General features: G+C 39.6%; 1 pseudogene; it reads right to left on the bottom strand.

Annotated features, from left to right (window-relative positions):
• Positions 1-884: 884 nt before the first annotated feature.
• Positions 885-1003, bottom strand: LOC115783831 (uncharacterized; annotated as a pseudogene).
• Between the last annotated feature and the right edge of the window lie 8199 nt (positions 1004-9202).

Raw genomic sequence — 9202 nt, 5'->3', positions numbered from 1 at the left:
CATAACAGGATAGCATGAAATGCAAATAAACAACAACTACACATATTGAATCAGGTTTTGGATCTGTTGAATAATTATGCAAGGTTTCATAAAAATCCTTCAAACCATTTCTCAGATATGAAGTCGACATGAAAAAAACAACAAAAAACAAAGACTTAACCATACACTACTCACAAAAAGTTAGGGATATTTGGCTTTTGGGTGAAGTTTCAGGACGAGCCTAAAATGCATTCAAACCTTTACAGGTGAACTTAATGTGACCTTTTCTACGCTTTTGAATGCACATGTCCAACTGTTAAATGTTTCAGAACTTTTTGCACAAGTTGCTGGTCTCTAACCAGGAGCTTAACGGCAAAATTCACAACAGGTGTTTGATCCTCGAATCGACCGATAAATGTCCTGGTTCATGATGAGGACGACTGTTTAAACACCAGCTCTAACTGAACCAGGACATTTATTGGTCAATTCGAGGATTTGAATAAAGGTTTGAATGCATTTTAGGCTCGTCCTGAAACTTCACCCAAAAGCCAAATATCCCTAACTTTTTGTGAGTAGTGTATGTCCTTGACCCCAGTGACAATCCCAACCTTGCTTTGGTCATAAGCCATCTACCCATGAAATTGACTGGCTCATATATAGCGCTTTTCTAATCTACCTTAAGCACTTTACATGTCTCATTCACCCATTCATACAAGCACTTCTTGTGCTTTCTATCTAACATTCACACACATTAATATTCCAATGGATGCATCAGAGAGCAGCTTGGGGTTCAGTATCTTGCCAAAGGATACTTTGGCATGAAGACTGGAGCAACCAGGGACCGAATCACCAACTTCCCAATTAGTAAATGAATCAGTCTACCTCCTGAGCTACAGCCATCTCTAAGATTACAGCACCAGGTGTTGCTAGGTGGTCCCCCATCCAAATACTAAGCAGGCCAAGCCCTGCTTAGCTTTCGAGATCAGATGAGATTGGGCGTGTTCAGGGTGGTACAGCCGTAGGCTTGGTAAGTGTAGGTCACTTCAATAGACACCACTTGGACAACCGCCCACCTGTCCGCCCGCACGCCCACCATGGGTGACCTAATAATATTACCTGTCTCCCAACAGGCATATGAACAGTAGCAGCCAGAAATCGCTGATCAAATGCACTTGATTAACTGATCATAAGTGAGTGTGACCTCCTCTATAAAGACAGATGTTCTGGCAGTTTGCTGGTCTGGAACATTCAGGTATGTTAACAATGCTACAGTCTTCACAGGAGTGGACATCCCAACAAATTCACTCCAGTGTCACTCCATTTACCGTGCAATGTTCAGTGTCAGAGTAATGTTTGTATGGCAGACAGGTAACCGACCTAATATGCTGGACCAGAGATACGGAAACTGAACAGCTCAACCTTACTGAAATGCTGTGGCAGGACCTTAACAGCGCCGTGCATAAACGGATAACCATAAACATCAATGAACTGAAGCAACATTGTGAAGAGTGGGCCAAAACCCCCTCACAATGATGTGAGAGACTGATACAGTCATACAGACTGCATCAAATTATTGCTGTTGAAGGTGGTTCTACAAGTGACTGAATTATAGGGTGTACTTAGTTTTTCACAGGACTGCAGGGCTGTAAAAACGTTCTTTCTCACATGAGTGTACATGTCTGAGGACTGTGGCAGGATGCCGGAGAACCCAAAGGAATCCCATGCAAGCGTAGCTGGTTAAAAGGTGGAGACAGGAGAATAGGAAGACCAGACCATTTCCTGTTGTGCAACTTTGCTACATTTGAGAAAGTACAACTGTGGAAAATATACTGAATGTGTGTGAATTTATTTATTTATTTATTTATTTTTCCATTACCTGGTGGTGCTCACTGTTCATTTAAAAGTAAACAGCCTCCTCTTTGACTGAGAGGATTTTTTAATGGACTCTGCCTAACCGTATCCCAAAATTGGGTTAGATGTAGAGAGTATTCAAGTGTAAAATGTTTCTATGCATCAAATTATTTTATCTGATATAACATATTACAAATGCAGATCCCATAATGCACTATGCATAAAAGCACTAGTCTTTTGTCTTTTGACAAGGTGAAAGCACTATTTAAGAATGCAAATTGAACTCTGGGATTGAAAGGATGAACAAAAAAGCAATTTACTCTATCAATTCTCTGCATTTTTGAGAATATTGTTAATCATTACTTTTTGGATAAGGCTCCAGTAACAACGCGATATCTTAAGAAAGTAAACAAACCTATATAAGTTATCATCATCCTAGCATCCAGCTACTAAACACCACTGTACAGTAAAGAGTCTTCATCTGACCTCTGCCCCTAGCCAATTCCAACACCATATCTCTTCCTCCAAGTGGAATTATAATTAGTAGGACAGATGCATAAGCAACTGCTGTATCATGCTGTCAGATGGTTTGAAACATTGAGGTTACTGGTCATCATTATTTTCATGTAGAGATACTCAATTAAGATTGAACCTGAAAATAACAGTTTTGCTTACTGAATTTTATTTGAGGATTAAAAAAAAAATGAAAGAGAGAAAAAAAAACTGCTCATCTTAAGGCTGTTTTGATGCTATCACTCCATCAGACCTGCCTTCTCCTAATCTTAGCTTTCACTAGTGAGTGAAAGCAAGGACGGCCAAGATGAGGCCAAACTGCTAAACTCGGCATTTATCAAATGTGTTATACAAAAAAGTAGAAAATTAAGAAGAAGCAGTTACCTATGTACTGAAATGATCAAAAGCAAAGCAGATTAACATACAGAAAAAAGATCCTACTGCGCATTTCACTTTTTGAAAAAGGCACTTTGTTACTTGGTATCACTGCATTTTTCCAAACCCTGCTTTGTGCAAACCTACTTTGAGTTTCATACATTGTGACCATACATTTCATACACTTCATTAGCAAGTTAAGATCACGCTTGAATCACTAAAACCATGGAGACAGCAGAAAGATACTATTTGTGAATAAAATCTCTTCCACTCAGCAAGAGTGAAAAAATACACTGACCAACCTTTTTTGGACCTCTTCTTGCTCTTAAACCCAGCCCTGGCTGAGGATCGAGGCATGGACCCCTTAAGATGTGCTGTGGTACCTGGCACCAAGATGTTGGCAACAGAACCTTGAAGTCCTGTAAGTTGTGAGGTGGGGCCTCCATGGATGGGACTTATTTGCAAAGCACGTCCCACAGATGCTCGATTGGATTGAGATCTGTGGAATTTGGAGGCTAAGTCAACACATCAAACTCGTGCTCCTCAAACCATTCTTGAACCATTTTGCTTTAGGGCAGGGCTGAAAGAGGCCATAGCCATCAGGGAATACCATTTCCATGAAAAGTGTGTACATGGTCTGCAACAATTCTTAGGCAGGTGGAATGTGTCACAGTAGCATCCACATGGGTGGCAGGATCCAAGGTTTCCCAGCAGAAAGCATCACACTGCTTCCACCAGCTTGCCTTCTTCCCATAGTGTATCCCGGTGCCAGGTGTTTCCCTAGGTTAGTGAGGCACACGCACCTGGCCATCCACATCATGTAAAAGAAAACGTGATTCATCAGACCAGGCCACCTTCTCTCATTGCTCTGTGGTCCACCCTAACTGGACTGAAGCTATGCAGCATATGGAGCTGTGTATGCACTGTGCATTCAGGGTCTGCAGTGATGCACTGTGTATTCTAACAACATTCTATCACAACCAGATTTTTTTGGGGCAATTTGAGCTACAGTAGCTCATATGTTGGATTGGATCACACGGGCCAGTCTTCGCTCCCCACGTGCATCAGTGAGCCTTGGCCACCCATGACCCCGTCACTGGTTCACCACCGTTCCTTCCATATTAGTAAGGTCTGCTGACAGTAACTTCATACAGAGCCAAGGGGTGATAAGACTGTCCCAAACTGAGCAGCCTTAAGCCTGAGCTTTTGGTTCACAGTGTAATAGGTGCCCTTTAACTGAATTATTTGGAATTTTGTAATATATATTTATTTGCTATGTTGCCAAGAGTTAGATAAGAAGATACCGCTCTCTTATCTGTGCGTCAACTGTGAGGCAGGAAACAGGAGTTGTTCAGATTTGCTTAGCATAAAAACTAAAAATCGAGAAACAGTTAGCCTTACTCTGCCCAAAGTTAAAAAATGAGCCAACCATAACTTTTAAAACTCGGAAATGAATAAAGTGCATCTCATTTGTATGGTTCACAGAGGATATTGTAAAAACAAGATGTTACTTTATAGGCAGATACGTGCAGGAACTTCATTTGGCTGCTGTTTGAACAGGAAGTCTAATTAAATTCTCTGCAAGAAAGCAAATAAGCATGATTTCCAAACTGTCAAACTATCCCTTTAACTTATAATGAAAGATCTGCATAGCTGATACTGTACTCAAGAGTTGCAAATTAGCAATTGATCAAATCAATCAAGGCACATGCAGTGAACTGACGGTGTCTGCCCCTGCAGTTTCCTGTCTTTGTTGATAGTCCAGCTTTGTGGACAACTGCATCCGATCACTTTTCTTAAATGTAATACTAATTCTAAAGATGCAAAATAAGTGTTCACAGACACACGTTTCATATGATGGACAAATTTCAATACCTTTTAAAATCTTATAAGTTCTCTGCAGTGTTGTCAACATATGGCTGGTATTCTCAGCACCCCATTCAGATTCTGCTATCACACAAATTGGACTGAAAGAAAAAAAAATATCTAGGTTGTCTTTCTTCAAAGACTTTGAAAATATCACACTTAAAAACACCCAGAGAGAGAGAGAGACGAGCTCACTGAAAACAAATGAGGTTAACAGCCACTCCCCACCCCAGCAGCAAGAAGTGTTTGGCAAAGACAATGTTTTCATACAAATATGTTTCAATATCAGATAGTTCTGTCTGTGTGGACATGATGTTCATGGTTTGAAAATTCCTGACATTTCTTCCAAAGAATGATCCTACACGGGGGGGAGGGAAAAAAGGTAATTTTTACTTTGAAGGAAAACTGTTTCATTTTTCTCCAAACATGTAAAATATTCATTGGTTTACATGGTGCAACAATTCTTTTCATGCAACATCCAATCTGCTCAACAGAGACCTTCACAGTAGCCACACTGCCAGTTCAGAAACACAGATTAGACGGTGCGGTTTACAAATGTACAATTCACAGATAAATATATGTCAGAATGAAATAGAATTGCATTCCCATGGTAATGCAGAAAACACCAACCCAAACCCTCAAATGAGGTCAGTCTGTTCATATTCAGAGACTGTTGCAAAGCACCAGGAATATCTTTAGATCTGCACACTCATCGCAAGGTTTTAAACAGCTACAAAAGATACTGCTATTATGCACTGTAAAGATACTTATTGACATTTTCTTTATTTTGGAAACATTATGCATGCATTAAAAGTCCCACGTAGGCTGGAATTTCAGTTAGGGATCAAGAAAATTGCCATGCATAGCAATGGTTAAAAAGTTCGACTGAGTTCCCGCAGCGACAAGGATTCTGAGATCTAACCCCGAAACAAAATTATTGCTTCCTGTTTAATAAGCATTGGCAGGGAGCACGTAAGAAGCTCCAAAAATAACAGAGCTTCTGTGATCCACCAATATGAGTCTGTGCAACACTTTCACAGGAACTCAAGCCCCTTCTCATCGAAGAACAGGTTTTCAAAAGTTCTCATAATTTCAAGGGATCGCTGCTGTTGTGCTCATTTCATTTCCTTCATAAACATCTTACCCCTTCACTGTAATCCTTTTTTTCTTAGTAATTTATTTATTTTTTTACTTGTCTTTTATGGTTTATATTCAAACAGTTCATTTTCTCAATCCTTAGATTTGCATTTCAGTAAATTTTTGTTTTAAGTGAGTTTTATCACATCATCTTCTCTGATGCATATCTTTGGATTTTCATTATTTTTATTTGCATTTTAGGAGATGCATGACAATGAAAAGGAGGTATCTTGGTGCGTATTACGTTTCCCAGTCAATATTCACTGTCTTGTGCATCTTTCAGTCAGATGTAAACCATTTCCATGAAATCTGCTGTGTAAATAAATTTAGTTTGATTTATTGATTGAGAAGTAGCTCAGCAAACATGCTGGATGGCCTCAGGTAAATATTCTAAACTAAATGCATCTCAGTTTTACCACCAATTTCTTAATTGATTATCCAGCTAGGGTCGTGATGGGGTTAAGCCTATCCCAGCTTACACCAAGGACACGATGACAGACAGGCATGCATGCTCACATTCACACCTACGGCCAATTTAGAAATAACCTGTTGTGGATGCTGGGGGAATGTGGGACCATGCAGGCATGGGAAGAATATTTAGGCTCCACACAGAAAGGCCCCAGGTGAGCACAGAACCTTTTTGCTGGGAGGCAGTACTGTTAGCCACTGCACCACCATGCTGCCCACCAAATGTGACCCACCTTTTCTATGAGAAATGGATCAGAAACAAATATGTTGCAATTTCACTTAATTACTCCGATAAACCTCTGGCATGCTTTTAACATGCATGTCCTTAAACGAGACATTTTACCACTAAAATACCTAGATTATGTTTTCATGCGAGTCATGCCTCCTCTCCTCTCTTAAACCGGCTAAATTATTCATTAGATTGAGATGAAACTGAGATAAATTGAAGTCCTGTTGTGAATGCAACGCTGATCATTTTCATGTTTGTTTGATTCTCAGCTGCTGATGAGCAGGAGTGGGGTGAAAAAGAGGAAGTGATAAAGTACGACCTGAGTTTCTGTTGTTTATCTGGGATTGGTTTATTAGAAAATATATATATCGGTTTTAGTTTTTGAAGGTCACACAGGGACACAGATATGGATTCTATTAGACTAGGATAACAACAAAAACAAAAAAGATGGTAATTAGAGTGAATAGCATGCTGGAGCCAGGGGAAAACCTCCCACACCATGAGGGGGAAATATGGCCAAAACTACTTCTACATTTATGACTGTGTGCACTGGCCATAAGGCATGCACTTGCCAAATAAACCCAGGAAAATTTTGTTTAAGCGCTGTTTGGACTTCTAATGATGGCATAGACAATAGATTCTGAATAATGATGCAGAGATTCAGTTGCATAATAGCAAATTGAGCAGCCAGCATGCAGAAACCATTTAACAGGCCTGCACGCTTACCACAAAAGCAGCGCAGCAAAGCTGAACCAAGTAAAAACAAAACAACAAAAACAAGAAGTTTCAGTTAGTTTACAGGTTTTGCCAAGGAAACAAAAACTTACACGCAGTGAATGAAAGCACAAGCAGCTCAGCAGAGGACGGATCACTTAGCTGGGACCTTGGGAAGACGAGAACATCAAAGCCGCTGCAGGACGCTCACCTTGTGGCTTTCCAAAGTGGCAGAAAGACGGACAAGGTAATAGTGTTGTATCTTTCCCAGGATGAGACGCATCAGATCTAAGAGTGTGATGAGCTTGATTATAAGTACAGAAACCACTTCAGGCTGTGAAGTCCTGGACCTGAATTAATATGATTAGTTTGTCATGAGGGGCAGTGTGGCAGGCATGGTTTGGACCCAAACACAGTACTCAGCAGACAGACGTAACTTAAAGGCTTTATTGTTGAACTTATAAACTAAACCTCCACGGGACAGAACCAGAACAGGTAATCCAGAAACTTTAGGCAGAAACTGGGACAGACAAGCAGAGAAACACACGACCACGAGAGGACCTGCTGACGAGAAAACAGGCAATAAATACACACCAGGTAATGAGACACTGGGAAACAGCTGGGAGGGAAGAACAAAGGAAGCAAAACTAAACACACAGCACAAGGACCAAAGACACTATCAAAATAAAACAGGAAGGGTGAAAACAGGGAATAGAAACACAGACTAAGACAGGGGAGGCAAGCACACTGAGAAAAACCCTCAAACAGAAACAAAATACAAAAACAAAAACTGAAACAAAGGAAGAATACAAACAGCAAAATCTGCATTAAACTCAAAACACTGGGCATAAGAACCAGGACCATGACATAGTTACTGCACAGCTGAGCCAGTCATCAGGTATCCTGGAAATAGGTGATGCATCAGCCAGTACAAATGTTGCTTAAAAGTTAGTTCCCAACTAATGCTTTACTCACTTATGAAAGAGAAACATGTGTAACCCATATATATATATATATATATATATATATATATATATATATATATATATATATATATATATATATATATATATATATATATATATATATATATATATATACCTGAGATTAGGTGTGCTACAGTTGTACTACATGTTTTCTACAGAGACAGGTGCAGGTGAGATTTTTAAAAAAGAAAAAAAAATGAACATTACTGATGTTGTTTTCCAGTGTCATTGTTTGTGTAAGCAATTTTTATTTTTGCAAACTACACAGAAATCATCAACTTATAAAATATGATCATTAATGACTAAATTTCTTAGCCTTGCTCTCACTGTTTTAAAAGGTCTTTGTATTTTATCACAAACCCTAAAATATTTTATAAAGGCCGTTTGAATAAATGGCCTATGAAATAATAACAATAATAATCATTAATTATAGAGCACAAAGTGCTTTACAGGAAAAACCCAAAGCACTTCAGAAAGTATTAACCAAGAAAAGACAGAATAATACAGTTTAGCACAAAACATTTAAGCAGAGAATTAAAATTAAAATTCCCTGCAGGCGGTTTTTGTTTGTCCTCCAAGCTCGGGTCCTCTAGCAGAGGCCTGGGAGCTTGAGGGCCCTGTGCAGTATCTTAGCTGCTCCCAGGACTGCGCTCTTCTGGACATGGATCTCAGATGTTGTTCCTGGAATCTGCTGGAGCCACTCCCCATTTTGGGGGTCACTGCCCCACTGTTACCTTCACCTTCCACATCTTCTCTAGCTCTTCTATCAGCCCTTGGTGTTTCTCGAGGTTCTCGTGTTCCTTCTTCCTGATGTTGCTTAGTATTGCTACATCTATCACTACACACACACACACACACACACACACACACACACACATATATATATACGTGTGTGTGTGTGTGTGTGTGTAACCCTGAATTTAACCAGAAAAATCACTCAGACTCAGACAATGGGGAAAAAAAATAATAATAAAAGTAAAGAAGTAAAATCAAGTAAAATCAGGAATAAAAGTATGTCTTATAAAGAGGTCACTGACTCAGCTGCTCTGATTTTACTCATTTGTTCATTCTGTGGCTTCAGGGT

This window comes from Archocentrus centrarchus, chromosome 7, assembly GCF_007364275.1.
Source record: "Archocentrus centrarchus isolate MPI-CPG fArcCen1 chromosome 7, fArcCen1, whole genome shotgun sequence".
Lineage (NCBI taxonomy): Eukaryota > Metazoa > Chordata > Actinopteri > Cichliformes > Cichlidae > Archocentrus > Archocentrus centrarchus.
This window is presented reverse-complemented; position numbering and strand designations above follow the sequence as displayed.